Source organism: Canis aureus, chromosome 26 (genome assembly GCF_053574225.1).
Source record: "Canis aureus isolate CA01 chromosome 26, VMU_Caureus_v.1.0, whole genome shotgun sequence".
NCBI classification, from domain to species: domain Eukaryota; kingdom Metazoa; phylum Chordata; class Mammalia; order Carnivora; family Canidae; genus Canis; species Canis aureus.
In genome coordinates, this window is record NC_135636.1 from 15745188 (window position 1) to 15771202 (window position 26015).

At 39.0% G+C, this 26015-nt stretch overlaps 1 long non-coding RNA gene across 1 annotated transcript in view; it reads right to left on the minus strand.

The window, feature by feature from the left end:
- LOC144298796 (uncharacterized) overlaps positions 1 to 26015 on the minus strand; it is an 80676-nt gene that overhangs the window by 1153 nt on the left and 53508 nt on the right. The window contains exon 3 of the long non-coding RNA XR_013365680.1: positions 20682 to 20811. This is a non-coding gene — a long non-coding RNA (uncharacterized LOC144298796). The remainder of the gene's footprint in view (positions 1 to 20681; positions 20812 to 26015) is intronic.

The following is a 26015-nucleotide window of genomic DNA, read 5'->3' on the forward strand; positions in this document are numbered from 1 at the left end:
AGTCAAAATGCCACTATTTATAAGAAGTGTATCAGTTAGCTTTCGCTACATAAGAAACATCCCAAAATAAAAAAAAAATGACCACTTGCTTAGCTCACAACTCCATGGGTCCATTGGACAGTTCATCTGATCTGGGATTGTTCAACTGGTCTTGGCTAGGTTCACTTAGGAGTCATACAGGTAAACTGGCAGCTGGATAATCTAGCAGAGCCTCACTCACATCCTGGAGGTTGGTCATCTATCAGGGATTACTTGCTTTCATCATTCAGCAGCCTGCCCAGACTTCTTCACATAGAAGTCTCAGGATTCAAGAGTAGCAAGAGAGGGTAAGCCCCAATTTACAAGCACTTCTCAAGCCCTTTATATACATTTGCTACTATATATTAGCCAAAGAAGTCAAGAGCCAACCAGATTCTAGAAGAGGGAAAAATCCAGTTACAGAGAGGAACTGCAAAGTATGTGGCTAATTTTGTTATCTATCACAGAAAGCAAAACACGAGATTTCATAGGGGTAACAAAATAAGGTCTTTAGCATGGGACTTCCAATCATAATTTCTGTATACCTACTACTATTTAAAGTTTTCTGCTACTTCTGAATAATTCCTTTAACAATTATTTTTGCCTTCATTGGGAATTTTTGTTGTTTTTTAAAAAGGCATAATGCAAGTACATAGAAAGAAAATATAAAGAAAAGAAAGAGATACAAAATGAAGAGAAAGACTCTCCCTCAATCTTTCTCATTCCCTCCCCACTCCACGCTTGCTCCTTATGGATCATTTTTGTATAGTTCTCCCTTCAGGCCTTTGGAGGTAATACTAAATAAAATGTTTGTGCCTTTATGTCCACATTTACCAACACTAAGCAGTGTCTGTTCCAGCCCTATGTGGACATAAGAAATATTTAGTTTATTTTCTCTATAGCTCTTCCATCTACTTTCTCTTCCTTCTTCTATGTTTGTTGATTACATTTTTAAATTTTAAGTCACATACTAAGATCTCTATTTCAGACTCATCAGCTCCAAGCTGTAGCTCTCAATTTCTCACTGTACAAGATGAGGTATTTCATGTTCTGACATCTTTCCACTTGGCTTTCACAGCCCACACCTCTACCACTTGTCAGAATCTGCCAGGCATCGCATTACTTTGACAATGTTGTGTAGCATTTATATTCTGACTTCTATTTATAATAAAGTTCTGCATCCACAGTTTGGTTCTGAAAATCATGAACCAATAAACAATATTAAAAATATGCTGATCATGCAGAAATCATTGGCTAATTGAACTCACAAAGAGGTAATCCTGTGTCTCTTAACCTGAGTCATTTGAAGGAGAGTATTTCAAACATCAAGGTCAAATGTATTTTATGACATTCTGTCACTTGTTCGATATAATGACCCACTTCAGTTTGCTTCAAATTTATGACGATTTTCTTATACTTTTACAAATCTGTCGAAGAATTTTATTGCATTCCCTTTGTTTTTCTTGTTGTCTGAGAGAAAGTATTCATATTTTATCACATTCTTTAAAGCACCAACTTGCCTTATCATGCTACTTGTTGGATGATATAAAATGCTTCTAGGCCATAAGCACAGCTGTCTTCTTGTTTCTTTTTATTGTTCTCCTGGGTTAGTTCTATTGTTTCCTAAAGCCTTTGGATTTCTCTTGGATTCTTTTAGAAATGGTGTATAGGAGTTGAGTTTAATGAGTCCTTACACGAATGAATGTATCTTTTATTTCCTAGAATTCTAGACCCCTGTTTTTTTTCTTCTTATAATTTGAAGGCATAGTTATACCATCTTTTAAGATACAAGGTTGCTGATGTGAGAATTTTAATGCCAATCCAATTCTTAATCTTTAGTATGCAATGAAGTTATGTTTATTTAAAAAATTTTAATGAGGTATAATGTACAATCCAAAAGTGGACAAATTATAGCTTGATGAATTATCTCAAAGTGATCAAATAAGAGATAAAACAATATCTGTGTCTCAGAAGCCCTCTTTGAGTCTCATTTCCAATTACTACCCTCTTCTTCTAATAAGGCATCATTTTCCTGATTCCTAACAGCTTAATAGTTTTAACTGTTTTTGAAATTTATAAAATAAAAACAAAATAACATATATTCTTTGTGACTAGCCCCTCTCACTCAACATTAGGTATGTGAGATTTATCCACATTGTTGCTTATAAAATTAATCTATTCATTTCAATTTCTGAAAAGCCTTCCATTTTATAAATATACAAAAACTCATATTTTTTAATGTTTATACACATTTGTTTGTTTCTAGTCTTTGGTTGTTGAAAATAAATTATAAACATTTATGTTAGTGCACATATATTTGCTTTTATAATGTGTTCTATTTTATGCCATTTAAGGTTGTACAATATGATTCTATTAAGTTTTAGAAGATATTATCAAGCCATTTTCCAAAGTATTTTACTAATATCACTCTTACCAGCAATGTATAAAAGTTCTAGGAGGATCCCTGGGTGGCTCAGCGGTTTGGGCCCTGCCTTTGGCCCAAGGCGCAATCCTGGAGTCCAGGGATTGAGTCCTGCATCAGGCTCCCTGCATGGAGCCTGCTTCTCCCTCTGCCTGTGTCTCTGCCTCTCTCTCTCTCTCTATCATAAATAAATAAATAAATAAATAAATAAATAAATAAATAAATAAATCTTTTAAAAAATGTATAAAATTCTAGTTCCTCAAAATCTTCACCAGCACTTGGTATCATCAGTAGCTCTTCTGACTGGTGTATAGTAGCATTTTGTTTTTCAAGCTTTGAGTATCTCTGTATTATCAATGTTGGCCATTTGTTATATAGATGATCAAGTTTTCTGCGAATTTTCCTAGTGGGTTGATTGTATTGCTTAATTGATTTGTAGGAGTTCTTTGCATATTCTGGAAAACTATAACCCTTAGTTGATTATAACATATATCTTCTCTCATTCTTTGGCTTGCCTTTTATACTCTTTCAACGACATGTTTAATGAAGAGAAATAGTTTATTTCATTCATCTTTTCCTCTGTGGTTAGTGCTGACATGCCTTCTTTAGATTCCTTACACAAGTCATGAAGATAGTCTATTTTATGGTCTTGCAGAAGTTTTGCTCTTTTATCATGCACATTTGATCTATAATCACTGGAATTGATTTTTGTGAAAGGTAGGGGTCAGGATTCAAGTTGTCCATATTGACCCAATACATTTATTAAAGGGAAAAAAGTTTTTTGTTCTGCCACCTTTGTCATAAATCAAGTATTAATACATGGATTAATACAATTAATAATATTATTAATTATTAATATTATTAATACAATCCATTACTACATGGATCTGTTTCTGGACTCTAGGATGTTCCATTGTTCTATCAGCAAATCCTGGCACCATGCTACCCATTTTTAATTTATGGTAGCTTTATTTTTTTAAGACTTTATTTATTTATTCATGAGAGACATGGAGAGAGAGGCAGAGACATAGACAGAGGGAGAAACAGGCTCCTCGCAGGGAGCCCGATGTGGGACTTGATCCCCAGACCCGGGATCATGACCTGAGCTGAAGGCAGAAGCTCAACCACTGAGCCACCCAGGTGCCCCAATTTATGGTAGCTCTAAACTGAGGGTGTAGGTATTGTTGGTAGTGTAGGTCCTCTAATTCAATATTTTTTTAAGATAGTTTTAATTATTCTTGGCCCTTACATTTGCATATAAATTTTAGAGTTAATTTGTCAATTTCCACAAAATCACCAGCTATGATTTTGATTGAAAATGTATTGAATATATATATTTAGGAGAATTAACATCAACAATATTAATTCTTTCTGTTCATGAAAATGATATATATCATTATGTATTTTGATTTTATTTTCTAGCAACAATGCATTACAGTTTTCTATGCAGAAGTCCAATACATTTTTACTAGACTTATTCTATGTGTTTGATATTTTCAATGCTGTTGTTAAGTAGTATTTTAATTTCAGCGAATTGTAAATATTTGCTGCTGTAGTACATGACACGATGATTTTTAAGGATCACCTTATATCCCTGACCAAATGTTACTTCTGAAGATCCCTTTAGATTTTCTACGTAAAAAAATCAAAGTGTGTTGTTTCCAAGTAGTAAGTTTTATTTCTTCTTTCCCAATATTAGCCATATTTATTTGTTTTTGCCTCATGCAGTGGAGAGAACCTCTTTTTGCAGTGGAGAGAACCTCTTATACAAAATTGAAAATATATGTTAATATCAGACATTCTTGTCCTAATCCCAACCTTGGGCATTTTCCCTAGACACTCATATTTAGATTAAGAAAGTGTCCTTATGGGCACCTGGGTAGCTCAGTGGTTGAGTATCTGCCTTGGGCTCAGGTTGTGATGCTGGAGTCTTAGGATCGAGTCCTACATTGGGCTCCTCACAGGGAGCCTGCTTCTCCCTCTGCCTGTATCTCTGCTTCTCTCTGTGTGTCTCTCATGAATAAATAAATAAAATCTTAAAAAAAAAAAAGTGTCCTTACATTCTTGGTTTGCTAAGGACTTTTTAAAAATTAAGTAGGCTTCAATACCAGCATGAAGCCCAGCGTGGGGCTTGAACTCACCACTCTGAGATCAAGATCTGAGCAGAGATCAAGATTCAGATACTTAGCTGACTAAGCCAACAAGGCACCCTCCTGCTAAAGATTTTTTTTATCACAAATGATAAATTTTATAAACTGTCTTCTGCATTTATTGATTATTTAATTTTTCTCCTATATTCTGTTAATGTGATCAAATGAATTGATTTTTGTGTGTGTTTAACCAACTTTGTCTTCCTGGAATAAACTTAAATTGGTCAAGATATATATCGATATATATATCGATATTAAGTTTATTGATTATTGATATTGATATATTGATATATATTGTTAGTTTTTAGAGGATTTTTTCATCTATTTCCATGTAAGGTATCAGCTTGTTATGTTTGGAATATAACTGCCAGGTTTTGTTATCAAAGTTATGCTAGCCTAATAAATGAGTTGCAAAATGTTTCCCCTCTGTTCTTTGGAAGAGTTTGTATAAAATATGTATTCTTTCTTTCTTTTATAGAGAAGTTTCTGGAGAAGGTAACATTGCCTGAAGAGCTTTTTTTTTCCTTCTTCTTTATGTTATATTTTACTAACAGATTTGATTTATTCAATTATGGATTCAATTTAAAGATTATAGGTAAAATGGCATTTCAAATATCTCTGAGGACTTAAGCTTAAGTTAGCAACTCTTCCCCTAGGTTATTTATGCATCCTCTTCAGTCTGTTGTCTTTTTGCTTATCTTGTTATTTCTCCTTTCCATGGCCATTTGTCTTCAAATACTTGGAAATGTTGGTTATCCAGTGATTTACTGCAGAGGACCAGATTAAAAACATCAACAGCTGGCTTGAATATGCTCAGCCCTTATCAACTCCTACACTAAAGGACACTTGCTATAAAATCTGTGTGTGTGTTATGAGATGATGTCAACTGGCAGGCTTCTCTTTTACTCCCTAATAGAGCATGAAAGAAGAAGCTGTTCCCCTCCTCCAAATGGCATAATTAGAAGGGTCCTAATATACAAAGCTAACCCCTGTTCTGGATGCCCACTTTCTGACCAAAACTTCTGTTTCTTTAAGGAGTATCTCTCTGGCTTTATCCTGGAAATTAGTTCTGCAGCTGTACTCAAGGGATGATGAAGAAGGGTAGGAGAGGCTATCCTAAAAGCCACTTAGCAAAGAAGTCAGCCAGGCCCCTACTCTATCCCTTCTCTCAGTTCTGCTCTCCATGTCTGCAGTTTCACTGGCCACAGCATGAATCCCACACTCAGCTAACAACTTCTGAGCTCATTCAAATCACCTGTTGGTATGATCCTACCTTTCAGAAATTTCTAAGTATCTTTGTTCCACTGATGTTCCCTTCTGTTTTAATTCCTTCCTGTCATTTCAATATTTTCCTTTTTGTTTAGCTTTTTAGATTTTTATTTCACAAGGTTTTTTTTTTTTGGAATATATAGGATTAAAAGATGTATTCAATCACAGTTCTTGAATTTAAACATATTTTTAAAAATTTGAATAGTATTTATTACTTAGTAATATTATATAAATAACATGAAACTAAGGAATTTAAAGTGATAGTGGAGTATGTTCAAGATTATTTTTAGAACATCCAAGAAATACAAAAACACCAACATACAAGTAGGTAGGGAGAAGGGAGAGTAAAGACAAGAGAGAGAAGGTATAAAATTTAGGACAATATCCAGCCAGCTCCCTAGGGAGTTTCTTTGTTTTAATGAAAAAGAATAATAAGTATGCTGGAATAAGATTTAAAATGTGCCTATGCTATAAATCTTCATATAAATCAGAAATTAACAAGCATTTTAAAGGTCCATGTCTGCTAAAAGTACTATTTTATCTTCATTTTACTCATACATATCAAATAGATTATGCATATCGCGTGTAAGATATATCACCAAGAAATACCCTAATTTATCAGTAAAATCATTCATTCTATTAACATGATAACTTCATGCTTATACTAATTTAAAGGAATGTATGTTATTGGTCTTGAAAATAAAAACATACATCTTCAACCTCCCTTTCCCTGCCTCCTAACCCAGTGGCAACCTCACTGGCTAATCTATATGGACCTTAAAAAGCTAACAATAAAACAAAGGACAACCCAGGGCCCAGGAGTGATGAGTAAGTGACTTAATTGGAAATGCCCTATTTACTACATAGGAACCACCCTGATAAATTATTTTATAAGGCATAAAGAATTCCCATTTATGCCACTTTTTAATTTTCAAAACATATTTTCTCGATCTGAAAAAAGTGTACCATTTTCAAGATGTGACGGTTCTTCTCCCTCTGCCTACACCAGCTCCCTCTCCCATTCTCTGCCCTACTTTGTACCCCAGGAGGACACTTCCCTCAGCACAGCCTCTTCTAGACCCCCTTGCCAGCTGGCTTCCACTTGGGTCAGGCCACTAGGAAGTTATGGCAGGAGATCACAAGCTGGGAGGTGAGAAAAGTCAAAAGATTTCTCCCTACTCCGTCTTAGCTTCCCTCCCTGGTCTCTGACCCTGCCTGCCTATTTACAGCTTCCTCTACACTCCAGTGCTCCATGGACTCCAATGACAGCAATTCCTTCCACAGTGGTAATGACCTCCCATTAGGGCTAGTCTCCTTCCCTGGCCTGTTCCCTTAGCCCTGACCACATTTCTGTAGCTAGTCTTGTCACCAGAATCTCTTGTCACCAGGGTGAGCCCTGTTTGTGGTTGGAATACTGACAGATACACTAGATTTCAGAAATGATATATATAGTTCAAATCCTAGTCATATGGGGCCCTAAGTAAATCTCTGCTACCTTACAGTTAGAAATTCTGTTGATGTCCTCTGATTGTGAGATCATTTTAAATGACAGGAAGGAAGGAAGGGAGAGAGAGAGAAAAAAAAAAAGAAGAAGAAAGAAAGAAAAAGAAAAAGAAAGAAAGAAAGAAAGAAAGAAAGAAAGAAAGAAAGAAAGAAAGAAAGAAAGAAAGAAATGAATCTATCTGAATAGGCCTGACCTAATCATTCAAGCCCTTTAATGGGAGTCTTGTCCAGTTGGTCATAGAAGAGAAGTCAGAGAGATTTGAAGCATGAAGGGTTTTGACACCAAGGAGGTTCTCTGCTGCCAAGATGGAAAGGGCCAGGTGACAAGGACTTCAGAGTGATTTCCTGAGAGTGATTCCCAGCCGAAAGCTAGGAAGACAACAGTGACCTCAATCCTATAACCACAAGGAAATTAATTCTGCCAGCAACCAGTGAGCTTGGAAGAGAATCAAGAACCCCAGAGAGAACAGCCCTGGCCAACAAACTGATTTCACCTTGACGAGAATCCAGACACTATGCCCCTGAACTTCTGACCTATAGAAATTGCGAGGTAAGAAGTTTGTGCTGTTTGAAGCTGCTAAATTAATCCAGCAATTAAGCAGATAATGTGTTAAATGTAATAGAAAATGAATACAGCGATACCCCAACCTCCAAAATTCTGGGAGTTTTGGTTCATCTGGGTTGGGGTCCAGGCTTGGGGAATTTCAATACTTTTTATCATAGGCGATGCTAATATTCAGTCAGGAATGAAAATCATTTTTTCCCCTTTCAACTGAACTGGAACTTGCTGAAAAATAAACCCCTAGAATAGTTTTCATCTTTCCAGTTCGCCTAGTCAACAAATAGTTATTGAATGTTCACTGGGTGCCAGGTGCTCAGGCCTGGGGATTTATTTAAAGGTAAACAAAATCATGGGATGCCCGGTGGCTCAGCGGTTGAGCATCTGCCTTCGGCCCAGAGCATGATACTGGAGTCCCAGGATCGAGTCCCACAGCAGGCTCCACGCAGGGAGCCTCCCTCTGCCTGTGTGTCTGCCTCTCTCTCTCTCTTTCTGTGTCTCTCATGAATAAATTAATAAAAAATATTTTAAAAAATAAAAAAGGTAAACAAAATCAGACACCATCATTTCCCTCATGGAGCTCACAGTCAAGAGTACGAGAGAACACATTTTTTGAACACCATGTTTTTTTCTGCACATAAGGCTAGGTTTCTTTTTACAGAAATTGGCAGAAAATAAGCACTTGCTTAATACTTCGGTGGTTGCACTGCATCTCGTATTTCAGGGTGCCTTCTCAAATATTTTAGCTTGAACACAGAGTCCTGTGTGGGGAAGATAAATTTGCTGGAAATGCCCTTGATCAGCGGGAGTTTGGTATGCTTACAGAGGTCATTTGATTAATCCAGAAAAAAAAAGTCGGATAAGAAGTCAACATAGACTCAGTCATCATTCTCGGCATTAAGACACCGGGATTGCAAGTGTTGGCTGTCATAGTAAATAAGTCTTTTAAAATCACCTTTAAAAAAAGAGTTTGAGGGGCAGCCTGGGTGGCTCAGCGGTTTAGTGCCGCCTTCAGCCAGGGGGTCTGATCCTGGAGACCAGGGATTGAGTCCCATGTCGAGCTCCCTGCCTGGAACCTGCCTCTCCTTCTGCCTGTGTGTGTGTGTGTGTGTGTGTGTGTGTGTGTGTGTGTGTGTGATGAATAAATAAATAAAATCTTTTAAAAAAAAGAGAGTTTGGAAAAGAAAAAGATTAAACAAGTAATTTCACCAAGAAATGTAAAATAACTACTGTGATAGGTGTTTCCAGAGGGAGGTACACATAAAACAGAGGGACAGGAATTGGGGTTGGGACAGGGGAATGTCAGGGAATATGTCTCTGAAGAAGTATTCTTAAGCAAGGAAGTCAAAGAGGAGGCCATGGGAAGCAGGATTGAAAGGTAGGCTGATAAACAGATTGCTCACACATTGGTTCTCAGGCCTGGTTGCAAATCAGAATATCCTGGGAAACTTCCCAGAGATCCTGATTTAACGTGTTGGAGGTGTAGTCTGGGCAGCTGGAGATTGTCCCAGTGTACATCCAAACAGAAAAAAAAAAAAAAAAAAAAAAAACAGTATGTGTAAAGTCCTTGTGGCAAGAGGAGACTTCTCCAGGAACTGGAAGAAGGCTGGGCATAAGGAAGTCATGGCCCTCCCCAGATTTTCAATAGCCATGTTACAGACACATGTGACACAATTTGCCCTATTTGAGTCACTCTTATTCAAAGTATTTCTAACATGTTACCTTGTATTGAAAAGTCCTCTCTAGGAATTCAATATGTGAAGTAAGAGAGATTTCACCAAAATTAAAAGGATTGTCCCAGGTTAAAAAGTAAAGGATCTTGTAGTTTATTTGTACAACCTGCCTACCACCCCCACCACCCCTACGATCCCCACTCCCACCACTCAGCCTTGGTCCAGACAGAGACATGTTTCTAAATTCCAACATCGCATGATTGGAGAGGGGCAACAATGCTCTCCTGAAAGAGAGAAAGAAGGCAGCATTTAATGGTGCATGTCTTTTCTTTCTGGCCTGCCCAACAGTGTAGTCAATATTACATTCCATATAGCATATAAAGAGTTCACTACTGACCAAAGTGCAAATTGTCCTTTTAACGGCATTTTGATATCAGCTGCATAATTTGCATACAGCATAGAAAATAAACTTGATTGACATGGGATAATAATCTAAAAGTCTCTTTCGGCATAAAAAGACCCAATCACTCTCAAACTACCAAATCAAACAGGGTTATGCAACATACCTTGGTCACTGTTGCCTCTTATTCATCTTAAGCAAAATTGGCCTAGTTGCTACTTCTCTGAAACCCCAGTATGTTCCTGCCTCAGGTCCTGTGCACTCAGTATCCCCTCTCTTGGGATGTCATCCTCCTGTATCGTTGCCATTCACTTCCTTACTTTCCTCAATTACCTCTCAGAGTTTCCTTGACTACCCAATTAACAGCACTGCTCTGATTCTCTATACTTCCTCCTTGCTTCAGTTTTACTTGCACTATGTATTATTACCCTGTGATGTATTATAAAATTGCTTACTTTTTGTCTTTCTCCTCAACCCTGACCCAGTTTGTAAGCTCCATGAGATCAGTAGCTGTATCTCATTTGGTTGCTAATTCTTAAAACCTAGAATGGTGGCTAGTGCATACTTAGTGCTCAATATATACTTTTTAAACTAAAATAGGACCATTGATAGTAACATAAAAAAACAAAAAAGTGTTTTCACAAAGAATATACTCTTATAAAAAAGTTAAGATTCTAAGAGAAATGGACACATGAAGGAAAACTATAAAATATTTCACGGCTATTTTCTGGATAGTTTGTGATTAAATTTTACAGAATGTCAACCTTCCTTGAAAATTGCTCTTTTATAGATAGGGCCACTTGCATAAAAATTAAATTACTTTTCTGTAGCATATTCCATTAAATTCTACAGGCATTTTATTCATCAAGGCAAATAAAAATAATATGATTTGAAGTTGAACAGTTCCTCATATTTCTGTTAGAAATCGCTGTGGAATGGACAGTGATAGATCAAAAGAAAGTTACATAACTTTTTAAATCAAAAAGCAATATACAAGATATAAAGATGTTCAAAGTGTGGAAAATAAAAAGTATGAGTAAATACATTTTCGGTTCCATTCTTAGTTCTTCCCAATTTTGTTTAGTATTGTACTAAGGTATCTAGCATAATAATAAATATATTTCCTAGTGATAAGAACTGAAATCCTTGCTTAAGCTACCCCCATTTCTCATCATCTCTTGGAAACCTCATATAAGCATTTCTCATTGAGATTCGAGTAATGTCATGTGACTGCTATTTAGTCAATGTGGGCATTGCTTGGATGCAATTAACTGTTCATTATTTGAAAAGAAGTTATGACAATGTTTTTCAAAGCTGGGCGTACACTAGAATCAGCTGGAGGGCAAGTTAAAACAGATTGCTGAGCTCCACCCCAAGTATCTTTTTTTTTTAAGATTTTATTTATTTATTCATAGAGGCACAGAGGGAGAGAGGCAGAGGGAGAAGCAGGCTCCATGCAGGGAGCCTGACGTGGGACTCGATCCCAGGTCTCCAGGATCACGCCCCAGGCTGCAGGCGGCGCTAAACCACTGTGCCACTGGGTCTGCCCCCACCCCAAGTATCTTGATTCAGAGGTCTGGAGCCGAGCTGGAGAATTTGCGTTTCTCTCAAGCTCCCAGGTGATGCTGATGCTCCTGATTTAGGGACCATCTTTGGAATAACACTGGTCAGTTGGGTTTAGAGGGTTCCATTTCCTTCATCTACTCCTACATTTCAGAACCACCCTATGAAGTAGGCCAACCAGAGAAAGAATGAGTTAAACATATACACGTAATTGCCTGTGAAAAGTGTGTTCTTTGTTTTAATTTTCATAAATAATATCATTCTCTATATGTCGTTCCTCAACTTGCTTTCTTTATTTATGAGAGAGAGAGAGAAAGAGAGAAAGCAAGGGAAATAACAGAGGGAGAGGGACAAGGAGACTCCCTGCTGAACAAGCACAGAGCCTAATAAGGGGCCACAAGATCATGACCTGAGCTGAAACCAAAAGTCAGACGTTCAACCCACTGAGACACCCAGGCAGCCCCTCAACTTGCTTTCTTTTACTTAATATTTGGTTTTGAGGATTCATGTGATGTGCTCGCTAAATATCTAGTTTATTCATTCTCACTCTGTCATGGTATCTGTTGTATGACTCTATCAAAATTTTAACTCTTCTCTTGGTGGACGTTTAAGGTCTTTCCAACTTTTTTTTATAATTACAAACACTACTATAATCAATACACCGATACATGTCTTCTTATACATATGGGTCAGAGATTTTATGAATGGAGTTGTTAAGTCATAGGATATTTGAATCTTCCATGCCACTTAATGCATCAGATAGATTGTGTGAATGGTGTCAATTAATGGAAACAGTGTGAACTGTTTCCTATAATAGTGTAACCCTGAGCTTGGGTATGTAATTTCTTTGGCCAATTGGATGGTAGGAAATACGAAGCAAACAGAGGTTTGGAAAGTGATTCTATGATTCTACTTGCATCATTGCATGATTAAACATGCTCACATTTGCTTTTCTGAGACTGCTAGGAGAATGTATCTCACCTGCTGGAGCAATGTAATAGATATATAGACATAGATATAGATATAGATATCAAAGAAAAATTAAGAAAAGCCCAGGCATCTCATTGGCCATCTTAGACTGGACTTCAGCCAAAAATCAACAATGCAACTTATCTACACTTGTTTGACTTATCTAACTGACCCATAGCTGACCACAGATGTATAAGTTGACCTAACAGTAATAAATGGTTCTTGTTTTAAGACATTAAGCTCTGGAGTGGTTTCATACACAGTATTATTGTTGTATGACATAACTGATATACTTGATATTGGTAAATATTTTCCCAAAGTAGTTGAACCAATTTGCATTTCCATCAATGATGGTTTCTCACATCCTCCTAACACTTCATATTATAAGACTTAAATGCTTTTGCCAATAAGACAGTTATGAAACTGTACCTTGCTAAGAGTTTTATTTTTACCTCCATAATTACTAGTGAATATGAGCATACTTTCACATGCTTTTTGGCCAACCATTCCTCTGCCTTTTGTACTTTTTTTTTGCCTCAGCATGAATCAACAAGAGTTAAAACCATTCTAAGATCTTTAAAAATTAAATTTTCTGAGAAAAAGAATAAAACTTGACTAAGTTGGAGTGAATCCAAAAATTAATTAATTAAAATAAAATGTCAGTGTTCCCCTCAAAATTAGACTTTCTGATAAAAGAATGGGAATATGATCAATGGAAATCATCCTCCCAAAGACCCACTGGATCATCAATTATTCTGACTACTAGTAATAGGGTCTGTGTATGTGTGTGTTTGTAAGACAGATGTTATAATATCAAATTTAAGTGTAGGGTAATATCGCTGGATTTGCCGTAAACAATGCTAACAATTGCATGAAATTGCAATTTGGGATTGTCTAAATTTGGGCCACCAAAGCACCAAAGCTGATTTGCTAAACTTGGGTGAATCTCACTCACACCAGACATAGGAGAACATCAGGACTCCTGGGTACCAACAATCAACAGCTACCATTGGGCTTGATCAGTGCTCACCCATTGGCATTCTGATCATGTGACCCCTGGCAGTCTACAGCACCCAAAGGCAATGGGTGTGGCAGAGTCATCCCTTACCCTATGAGATCCTTGCAGCTGGTCCCCAGGATCTCCCCTCCTCATGCCTTGTGTCAGGAAGAAGTTGGCCATGCCTATCTCCTCCAAATGGTTTGGTGACCATTAGCCCCCAGTTCCAATGGACTCTTCATTCCATGTGGGAGAGTGGTGCTTTCCTAAGTCAATCTTTTTTGTTTTTTTAAGATTTTATTTATTTATTCATGACAGACACAGAGAGGAAGAGACACCGGCAGAGGGAGAAGCAGGCTCCATGCAGGGAGCCCAACTCGGAACTCTATCTGGGTCTCCAGGATGACCTGCTAGGCCAAAGATGGCGCTAAACCACTGAGCCATCCGGGCTGCCCTCCTAATTAAACTTAAGCCATGTCTCACAAGGGATGACTATTCCTTGCTTTTATGAAATTGTTCCACTTGTTCCTTTTCTCCTCTCTCAATCACATCTTTTTCTGTATCCAATTTTGACAAATATTTGTAAGGTATCTACATGTGCCAATACTACAGTGTAGAGACTAGCCAGCCATAGCTGCTACACCCTTGCCTAGCACAGAAGAATGCCATTTAAAAGGTAATTACAGTTCTCCTGGGGATCACATTAGCCATCTATTATTAGCCCATAGCTGAAGTCACAGTTATAGTTCAATGCTTTGCATTGAGTACCTTGGAACTTAAAATACAACCCATATATTTAAGCTGCTATTTTTAAGATTAAGATTGATTCCTGTCCTCAGTCCATAGCCAGAGCCACATTTTCTCATTCTCATTCTCATCCTCTCCATAGTAAAGAAGAACACACACACACATAAAAAAAAAAAGAATAAATTTAATTATGAATCTGAACATAGTGTCATATTCATCTCAATCTTGTGGAAAACCTGGTTAAGCCTCCCAGAAGATCCCTCTTTGTGTCACAACATCATCTTCCTTGTGACAGATTTCACATTTCTTTTATATCATGAGGTAATGACTAAATTGCTGCTCAGGGAAATGGTATTTGGCTAAAGGAAAAAAAATATTGGTGCAAGGGGAGAGATTTGTGCAGTCTGAATGCCTAGGTCAATTTCTGATCTGAAGAATAGAATACAAATTATGTGATGAATCAATATATTCCCCCACACCACAGCAGAAAAGAAAAGGGGCTGGGGCTAATCCCAAATGAGATACTTTGTAGAAGAGAATATGACACCAACTCATGGAAATTTTCTACTACATGTGTCTCACGCAAAAAATAAATAAATAAAAGTGTGGGGGAATGCCTTTTATACCAAACATATATCAGATAATGACATATAATGAAATGCACACATCTTCTTGGGGAAAAAAGAGAAGCTATTATATTCCACTGAGAGGCATAATGTATCAAAGAACTAAAAGGCTCCCTTCAATGCCATAATTTTCTCCAAAAATTTTCTGGAAGCATTTCACCACTTTAAAATACACCCATTAAGACCAATACTATCTAGAATAATTTGGAAGACTATAGATTAAACTTTAATACAATGCTTCATATATATTCCTTTGCATACTGATCGCGAGGGAGCGACAGCAAATTCTGTGTGCCATAATGCATACTGCCAAAACTTCAGAATAGTTCCACATTTCTCTATAGATGCTTCATGATGGGTTTTTTCACCCATCCATTCATTACTATTCAACAAATATACATTAAATACCTACTGTGTACCAAGCATCCTTCCATGATTAAAAATAAAATGATGAAAAGAGAGACGAAATCTCAGGCTTCCTGGTGTTTATACTGGGTAAAGAGTATTAAACTTTGAAACAAGTAAATTCAAGGAGGAATAAGTGTACCAAAGAAAATAATGAAGGGGAATGAGAGAACACTGAGAGGGGATGGGACCTACATTAGATAGGGTAGTCAAAGAAGGCCTCTTTAGGAAGTACAACGACATGAAGGATGAAGGGGGCAGCCATGTGGAGATGTGAGGAAGGAGTGTCACACATAGAAATAGAAGCCCCAGATGGCTGTGAAATGTTCGTGAAGCTATACTCCTTCTTTGATTTTATCTCTGTAGTATGCACTATTGATAATCTGACCAGATACCCAAGATCAGCTTCCTGTATTCTTTATGTCTAACTTTGTGTACCTGCAGCTTCATTCAGAAGTCTTCTCTTGGGCCACTTTTGAGCCACATTAAGCAAAAAGTCAAAAGTTTGTGTCCTCTGAGAGGAGCTGGAGAAAGACATAGGCATGAAGGCTTAGCTTTGTAGCCTTGAGTGAGGGGTTGGAAAAGTCTCTGCAGTGTAATTTGCACTCCTGAGATCCCCTGGGATCAGGCTGAGGCTGAACCTTTGCCTTAAGTCATATCCCTGCTTGGCTCCCTCTTCTTCCTTGACCTGCTTCTTCTGAACTCTTATTGGTTTCTCCTGGGAACACATTTTAAGTGAATCACCTTCACTCAAATCCTCATTGGAGGATCTGCTTCATCCTCCATGCCGACGTGAATAACTGAAAATATATCATGTTGCATGCTATGAATTATCCTGGTATCTGAGAATTGTGGAGTTTGGGGAAGATACCTTGTTGATGATGATGATGATTGATGATGGGTTCTGGTTCCAGTTTTTCTAGCATGTAATCATGTGACCCTAGACAAAGTCATAACTCCGGACTTTAGTTCTTCATCTATAAACTGGGTGGGTGAAGGGATTGGTGACCTCCAGAGAAATTTTCCTAGGACAAAATGATATGCTACATGTATGCATGGATGGGAATGATCTACTGATACACAGTCACAAATGCTGCATGCATCTAGAGGGATAATGGTGGTATACCCAATGGGATGTGGAGAGATCATGAGTGATTTTTCCAGTAAGTCTCTAAGTGGTCTTCACTTTGTTTACTGCTGTGAGAAGTAATGAAGAGCGGTTGGTTAAGGCCAAGAACAATGATCAACGGAAGTTGCTGGGAGTCAGGAGAATTTGGGTGTAATTATGCTTTCACCTTAGACCTAAGTAAGATTGAATGATGGGAAACCTCATCAATGAAGGGAAAGAAAAAAGGCCAAATGAAAACACACTTAAGAAGTGTCTATTCTCTTGGTGGGAAGAGCAGAAGCTGATAAGAACCAAGACAAAAGCTGCCCAATGTGATTGCACCTGAATCCCTGAATCTGGACATGTCCACTAATTCCTGTTCCACTGTAGCTAGAAAGTAATTTCCAAAGCTTTTGAAAAAAGGAAAAAATGGAGAACAAGCAAAAAGAAGCTCAACTTTACATTATGCAAATAACTATATAACAGATATTCAGAATGTATTATTTAACATTACCTTAACAACCATTGCAGTAGAAAAAAAATAGATCTAAAAATAGCTGAGTGTAGGCAGCTAGGTGGCTCAGTCAGTTAAGCATCTGCCTTCAGCTCAGGTCATGATCCCAGGGTCCTGGGATGGAGTCATGGATCATGCTCCCTGCTCAAAAAGGAGTCTGCTTCTCCCGCTCCCTCTGTCCTTCTGTCTCACTTATGTTCTCTCTCTCTCTCTCTCTCAGAATAAATAAATAAAATATTTTTTAAAAAATTAGCTGTGTGGTGTCAGTGACATAACTGAGTCTCAGGTTTCCTACTTTGTAAAATGGAGGAAATCCCTGAATTCCAAAGGGGCATCCTGAGGTTTAGAGCAGAGAAATAGTTGGCATGGGAGGCACCACAATCAGCACTCCCTCTAGGACTCACTAAGCATTTTCCACCCCTACTCTGTTTCTCTGCTCTTCCCATGGCTGACTCTGTCCTTACTACTCAGTGGTGGCCTCTTGATAAAATACCAATTATTAACATGTTATTCTAGGTGTCTCTTGTACATTTCCTCAGGGCACAGATTCTGACATTCACTCCTAACTCAACATATGGTAACCATGGATAGAACAGACCTCACACTCTCCCACTCTGTAGTCTCTGAACTCCATTAGCCAGGTATATATCAACATTGGAGAGGGGTACCTGACATCAATCCACCAGGTCTTGCCTTTACTGCACTTCTGGTGAAAATCATGACTTTCTAAACTTATCTTGTGCTTCCTGCAAGCTTTTCTATACAATTTGATCTTTTAAGGAGGAAAGAAAACCACATCTTTATATCCCCAGGCATTTTGTGTCCTTCGCTAAAATTAGTACAGCTGCTGCTATGCTATTTTAGGAAATGCAGGGTATCTCTCACTCTTCAGACCTACCAGCTTAACCAGTTTTGAGTAGCATTATGCAATATGTAGTATGTAGGTTAGGCACCACCAGTCTGTTCTTTCTACCCCAGTGCACCAACATAGTTAGCAAGAATGTGATCAGGTAGGTGCAAAAGCCAGTAGAATGGATACATGTGATATGAAGAGAAGTGGAAAAGTGAAAATCCCAGAAAGATAATGTTTTAGGCCAGTCTCCCTAGAAGCAGAATACTAGATGGAGATTCTTGACAAGTGATGGAGTGTTCTCAGGAGAAACCTGTCAGGGAGTGAGAAAAGTGGGGTAGTACAGAGAAAGAAGGTAAGCAAAATATATAGTTTCAGGTGAAGTCTAATCTCAGTTTGACCCCACAGGGAGTTTAAAGATGTGAATGACACCAAGATCAGTCTGTGTGAAGGCTGCCTCAAGAGAGGGGATGACCTACACACATCTCTTGATGGTGCAGCTCCTCGAAGCCTAGGCAATTCTCTCAGGAGAAGTGGGCAGCTGTGAGCCGGTAACAACCAATACTCACAGCAGCTGGGAGGAGAGGCTCCATCCTGGTAAAGGGGATTTGTGTGGGTACTCATCCTAGTGGCAAAAATAACAGAGACATCAGAGCAATGTTAAAAAAAAAAAAAAAAAAAAAAAAAAAAGAGCTTTGAAATCTTTAAATTCAGGGATTGTATCTTTTACACAGAATAAAATCTCCAGCACTAATATTGGCCCAAAAGTGAAACACATACTCAATGTTAGGTGACCAATGATTAAACTAAACCACAATTTATTTGGCATAGAATAAACTGGAAGAGGAAATAGTTATTAATCTCCAAGTGAGGACATCTGAGTTAAAAGAACATGGAGTTAATTTCAAGAAAAATGGAAAATTGTACCTAATCAAGTCTTCTTATTTTACCTGTGTCCTTCAGTGGCAGATAAACTGTGTGGTGAGGAAGAAAAGTATTGGATGTGGTATAAAAAAAGTGGGGAGTCATAATCACAGCTTGGTCACTTACTAATTTGTATGTCTATAGATTAGCCTCAAATAAACAGTCTCAGGTAACTCAATTCCCACATGGAAATTGTAATAACTAAGATGCCTACCCCATGAGGTTCTTCTGAAGCTCACACGAGTTAATGCACTTGGAAGGAAACCTGTGTCATTTCAATGCAACTAACAGACCCCAAGGACAAGGGCAAAAAGTGATGTATTGTGTAGGGTCTGGGTTCAGCTAGCCACATTGGCGGCATGCTGTTCCCCTCATATCTCTCATGTCTCTTCCTATCCTAATGTCAACTTCATTCTTGTGGACTGAGCTGCCATTCTTATGAGATTGATACTTGACAGTGAAAAGCTTTAAACTTTTATCACATAAGAGGGAAGAACCTTCTTCCTTTGGTTCTTAGTAAAAAAAAAAAAAAAAAAAAAATGCTGACTAGAACTCTATTGCACTGATTGTAAACCCTGTGAAAGAGACAGTGTTTGAAAGCCACTCTGTGATATATGAAATTGGGGAATAAATAGTTTCCCAAAAAGGAGGGCTGGTTCCAGGAGAAAAGATTTGCTGGGGAGACACAAAAGATGACTATCCACTGGGATGCTGGAAGTGGTGTCAGAAGATGGAAGCTCAAGTATCTTTTTTAATGTATTGTGTCCCTGAGCACATCAATAAATCTATCTGAACATCTTCTTCATCTACAAAATGGGAATACTAAAATATATTTCACCAGGATGTCTGGGGATTAAAATAGGTAATTTATGGATGAAGATGCTTTGAAAAATGTAATATGCTTTCACGAGTTATAATAAGGTGTTATTATGAATTATGGTGTATTAAATACACAGTGCTTCCCAGGCATATATGCATTTTGGATTCATTTTTTTAAGTGAAAAAAGAGAGAGAATGTTTTAATGCCTACCTTCTCAAAGTTTGCAGCTGAATCCACCACGCTGTAAGAAAATAGACAAACACTGCAAGGAAACAGCCTTAGCTGAAGATGGCGCTACCATCAGTCAATTCACCCTCCAGAATAGCTGGGCCCTGTAGGGAGTGACTAGGGGTACTGTTTAGAGAAGTGTCAGTTCTATCGAGATTTCTCCTTTCATTCTGAGAAATCGAAAGTGATCCCAGCATAAAGCATTTGCAGCTGTGTTGGGAAATGAGCTAGTCACGCCTCGACAATTTATGGCCAATTTTCCATTAATAAGAGAGAATGGAGTGTGGTTCAATCACTTTACAATCCAAACACTTGTTCTTAAGAATGGGGGAGACAGAATACAACGGTTTTGTTCTGTTTCTGAAAGAGCATTAATTCAATATTGTGTATCTTTGAAGAAAAACATTTAGATGGCTTTAAATGATGGGAAGGTAAGCTTTATAGGAAAATACTTATAAAGACATGCATTAGAAATACCACCTAGAGTCCACCTGTGGGCCTGAGGCCATGACCATAGTACAGGTAAGAATAGGGGCAGGGAGGAAAAGAGAGAGAGTTGGAAGTTTTAGGGCATACATTTAAGAGTGGGTTCTCAGCTAAGTGATGGTTTCCCGTAGTCCGGAGCCCAGAACCACCAGTACATTGAAGGCTAGGTGAAGCAGAACTAAGAATCAGAGTGGGAAACAGAAACTGGGACACAGATGATGCCAAAGGCCCAGGATAGACAGTTTATAATGTTCAAGGCAAATGGAGTGAAAGAGACGAATTCGGGGAGGAGGCTTGTGATGATAAGACACCAATCAACTCTTGCCTCAGCGAGAAGCTTGTAACATATTCCCTAAGACATGTCTTCTCAAGGTTTGCCACAAAGAAAGCAAAACATTGGTTGCAAGAAAGCACTATGTGTATAAAAAATGAAGAATGGAAATTGCTTACAGGTCTGAAGAAGGAGAGACCAAAGTTTTCCCAGATTAGTGGAAGGTTCTTCTGTGGCTTCCATTCAATTGACTTGCCAGGTCCACTCTCTCAATTCTCTCAACACAGCATATTGCCAGGTTGTAGGTTCCTACACAAGAAGACCTAGAGTTGAGAATTTGGGTGCAAATTTGGGAGGTGATATGAGGAAAACCCCTGAAAGAACAGGGAAAAGAAGCCAGTAGGAGAGGAAGCCAATAAAGGGGATACCTCTGTGGGCACCTGGGGGACTGAATAGAATCTGTCCCAGAACCATCCCCCAAAGCACAAGGGAGCCAGAGTGCTCATCCATCAACTCCTGCTCCTCATGAATCACATTCATTGAGGGTGGCTCCTTGGGAGGCTCGCTCTCCAGCACTCTCAGTCTGTCCTTGGTCACTAGAGGGAGGAGGGCTTCAAGGCTGTAAGTGATGTCCAAGGTGGATAAAGGGGCCTAGGGAGAGGCGAGGGAGCGGCCGAGACAGCACCTGCCATGAAGCCCCAAATATCCACACCCTTCATTCAAAGGCTTCTCCCTAAGTAAACCATTGCACTTCTACTCCGACTTGAAAACTTACCAGTGCTTTCCAAGAGTCAGCGGAGCGTCTTACGGAGTATGTTAGCATTCTAATCATTTTATGTGAGCAAATTAATTGCATATAAATTAAGTGTACAGAATCCATGAAATACAAGTGCACAGGAAGAGATGTTTCCATGAAAAAATAAGTCGAATTCTTCAGAAGAGTTTGATGTAAGCAAGCCAGTAAAAATGTAAGAAACTGTTGGATTGGGTGTAGCTAAGAAAACTGAGAAGAGCTCAGGGCGAGACTGTAACAGTCGTGGAAGATGATTCAATCAGATTGCTTTGCAAGTCACTTTAATTCTTGCTTCAGTGTAAAGAAACCGAAGTTGAGGATCTTAAGGGATGCATTAGAAGTGTGATTTATGAAGAAAGACTACACATCATACCAATTAAGAGAAAAGACCTTCGCTTTACATCAAAGATTGGCAAATGAATGTCAATTTATATGTTTTAAGTTAAAATAAAAATGTTTAAGGCATGTATGAATCATTTTTTATGACCCCTGCTTTCTGTTATTTTTTTTTCGATTAATCAACCAATTGCCAGCCTTGCATGTGCTGCCTGAGAGGTGCCTCGACACTACTCCCAGGAAAATGCTCTGAGACGATTCCTCATACAACGTCAGCTGCCAAGAGTGTTTTATTTTAAGCATCCCACGAAAATTGAAGTACAAAGAACAAGTGCTTCCTCAGGGGGAAAGGAAGGGATTAGGGACCAAAAGGTTAAGAATTCGCTCTGGGAACTGCTGAGCCCAATCACAAAGAATCACAGGAGAGCAAAGCTAATGAAATAAGCAATGACAGGAAGGTGAATCCCGAGGCCTCTCAGCTGCACCCACACTGCACTGAGCTCTGCAGTTACCAGAGGCACAGCAGTACAGTTTTGAGCATAAACAGAAGACCCAACAAATCAACTTTTAACTAACTTTCAGAATAAGAAAGGCGTCAAACTCTTCGAGCCGCAAGATGTAGATGCTCAGTCTACTGCCTGCAGTCCCCTCCGCTTCTGATCATTTGACACCGAAAGCCGTTTATTTCATGCTTTGGCTACCTGGATGCTTGTCACTTTAGAGAAACTCATTATGTGGCGCTCTGGTTGGCAAGATTGAGAATCACTGAGGTTTGCTACAAGGCTTTGTGGTTCAGAACAAGTACCCTGGCTTACCACAGATATGTTCTTACTACCCTAGAAATGTTCTAGCAACATCAAAATAAATCTAATGGGTCTGCTTTTCATAATAACTCAAAATTTCAGGACAATAGGGTAACCACAGAGTGATTTCTCCCTCCCACCCACCCCAGCCCTAGGGTGCTTTCACTGATAATGGGGCTGTATTCAGAGTACAGACCAGATGAGTTTAGGTCTGTTTAGGAGGAGGATCCTGGAGTCCTGGTGTGGTGGGCAGAATACGGCCTCTCGAAGATGTGCACACCCAAATACCTAGAATCCGTGAATATGTTAGGTTACTTGACAAGGGACAAATAAGATTATTGCAGATGGAATTAAGGTTGCTAATTAACTGACCTTAAACTAAGATTAGCCTGAATTATTACGTGGACCTAATGTAGTCACAAGGGAGGCAGAAATGTAAGAGTCAGAGTATTTCAATGTGAGAAACCCTAGACCAGCCACTCCTGGCTTTGAAGAGAGAAGGGGATCAGGGGAATGCAGGTGGCCTCTACAAGCTAGAAAAAAAGCAAGAAAACACATTTTCCCCTACAGCCTCTAGAAAGAAACCCAGCCCTGCCAACCCATTGGTTTTAGTCCCGTAAGACCCACCTCAGACTTCTGACTCCTGGATAAATTTGAGTTGGTTTAAGGTATTAAATTTGTTATAATTTGGCATAGTAACAATAGGGAACATATACAACTGGATTCCTGCTGCTTGGTCTCAAAGGTGTAGGGCCTCTGGGTAGGTACATTCCTGACCCTGCAGACTCCTTGTCCTTGGGGGGAATGCATGCTAGAGATGAGCTATAGGTTGACCTCCAGACAGCAAGGGCCTGAATGCCTGGGTCACTGCAGGAAAACGCCACAAGGAAAGAAGAAAGCCTTACTGGACAATGACAATGGGAAGACCTGAGTCTGTCTGCCAGGCAACTTGGAGGTTATCAGGTAGGCCAGTTTACTGGAAGGCATCAAGCCTTCAAGCTCTATCTCCTTTCAGAATTGGCCTTTGGCTTCTGGATTAAAAAGGGCCATATTCTGCTTTGCAGAAGAGAAGGAAAGTGAAGAAGGGAGATTCTGAAAGTCGGAGATGGGGACAGAACTGGGGGAGTGGAGAAAGAAGGAAATGAGCCAAGGACATGGTGGAAAGACCGCTCCCACAATCTTCAAAACCTGGTTAAATTATACTCATTAAATACTTTACTTGGACATATTTCTTATGGAAACTGGCCAAGCAATGGAGCTTTATGCCTGCAACAACATGGGTTATAATGGATGCCAGAGCATATCATGCAAAGCCTCTCATCCTCCTAGCTTTCAACATTGTCAGCAGCTATTGGTGTAGAACTGAACTCCTCCCTGAGAAGTGTCCTCACCAAGATCATGTCCCATCCAGGGTACAGCCTGTATGCACTGAATGCCAAATCAGAGTATGAAGGCCCAAATGCATGCTCCAACTGGAGACACAGGGCTACCCTAGCTTAGGTCAGATGAGTCCTCTGTGACAATTGGATCACAACCCAAATTCTCCCCGGGTCCAACCTGCCTCTTTCACTCTCCTACACAGGATCCCAAGAGAACCCATCAAAAGAATTCCTGCATGGAAATCTCAGAGTCTCAGTCAACTTCTTTCAGAAATGGATCTACAATAGGGGTGAAAAGATAGCAAAATGACCATGAGGGCCATGGAATTAAAAGAAAGTTGGGGGAGAACAGTCCTCCATTAGAGAGAAGTCAGGATTGCAAGTGGAATTGTATGAATTGGATCCTTGAGGGTCAGAACACCATCCATATTGTCACCGGGAGCCACAAATGCCTTGTAAATCTGTGTAAATCTGTGCGTGGCCCACCCAGACTGCACAAGAAAGGGCATAAGGAAATCTTCATTCTTGGGTCTCACAATCATTTCCAGGGTCTTTACGTTTCTATGTGCTTCACTAAAAAGCTGCCTTTTAGGTTTTAAATAAAAAACAAAATGGGTTAACTGGATGATGGGCACAGAAGAGGGCACTTGATGGGATGAGCACTGGGTGTTATATGTTGGCAAATAGAACTTCAAAAAAAATAAAAAATAAAATAAAAAAATAAACTGGAAGGCAGTGCAAGGTATGATTAAAGAGGTTGAGGAGTGACCACATAGCGGCAATTTGCCTGCAAAGTCTTCATTCATTCAGAACCTAAAACCCTACACAAATGTCCCAGGCCTGATAATCAGTCTAATTTGGCTTGGCATTTGTAAAAAATAAAGAAAAGCCTTAACAATTCAGATTCATTGATCCATTCATTGCAACAGCAGGAATGGCAAGAATAGTACTAGAGTATTTACTTGAGGGAGACCATCAGTTTATTTTTGAAGGTATGCTTAAATTGTTATTTATAATTCTCAACTTTAAAAATAAGAAACTTCTTTGATTAGAGCAAAACACAAGAAGGTTTTGCAAATTCTGAGATATCCATGTGATAGAGTTGTGCCTCCAATGAGAAATCCCTGGTTTTTTGCTGTTTTCTTTAAGCAGGTTCCATGCCCAGCATAGTGCCCAATATAGGGCTCAAACTTACGACACCAAGATCAAGACCCAACCTGAAATCAAGAGTCAGAGGCCCAACTGACTGAGCCACCCAGGCACCCCAAGAAATCCTGTTTTTAAAGGTGTTGGAATGCTGGGAGGAAACACATAGGATATTAAGCAAAAATAGGAATAAAATTGTTTATACAGTCTGGTATTTGCCATGTAAAAACATATGAATATTAATTATTAGGTGTTTCTTTTTTTAGTGGGAGAACTAAAAGCATACAAATGACTCTTAAAAAGGCAGCCTCTTTTTACAATAAAGATTAACTTTTTAATGTGATTTTTAAAGGCCAATTTCTAATATCCGTCAATCCCCTGGAAGAACATTGTTCATGTTTTAAATAGTTCGGTTGCAAGATATGAATCAATACATGAGGAGCTATTTAACACTGCTATTTTGATCCCAATGGTGCCCTAAGAGAGGCATCAAGAGTGCAGCAGTTATAATAAACACAAATTGAGACTCTTTAGTGACTAAGTCTCACTCTGGAAAAATTGCAGAACTGGAGATGCATGATATAGCAGACCTAGTGACAGAACCATTAATCTTTGGTTGAGAGCAGTGGTTTGCCGTATCTGGGTCCCTGGGCCAGCAGTATCCACATCACCTGGGAACGTGTCAACCTGTTAAAAATGCAGTATCAGGTCCCATCCCAGCTCTACTGAATCAGAAATTCTGGGGCAGGACACAGCAATCTTTGACAAGCCCTCTAGGGGAATATAATACAGGCTAATGTTAGAGAATCATGATCCTTTCTTGAAATTCATGAACTAGAGGGCAGATGGGGGGGAATGCCCCCTCCATTTATCAAGGGTGTTGATCTAAAGCTCTCATTACGTTCTCAGAAGAATTTGTGATCCATAGGGCACCTGGGTAGCTCAGTCTGTTAAGCCTCTGCCTTCAGCTCAGGTCATGATCTTGGGATCCTGCAATCGAGCCCTGCGTCAGGCTCCCTGCTCAGCAGGAAATCTGCTTCTCCCTCTCTCTCTCTG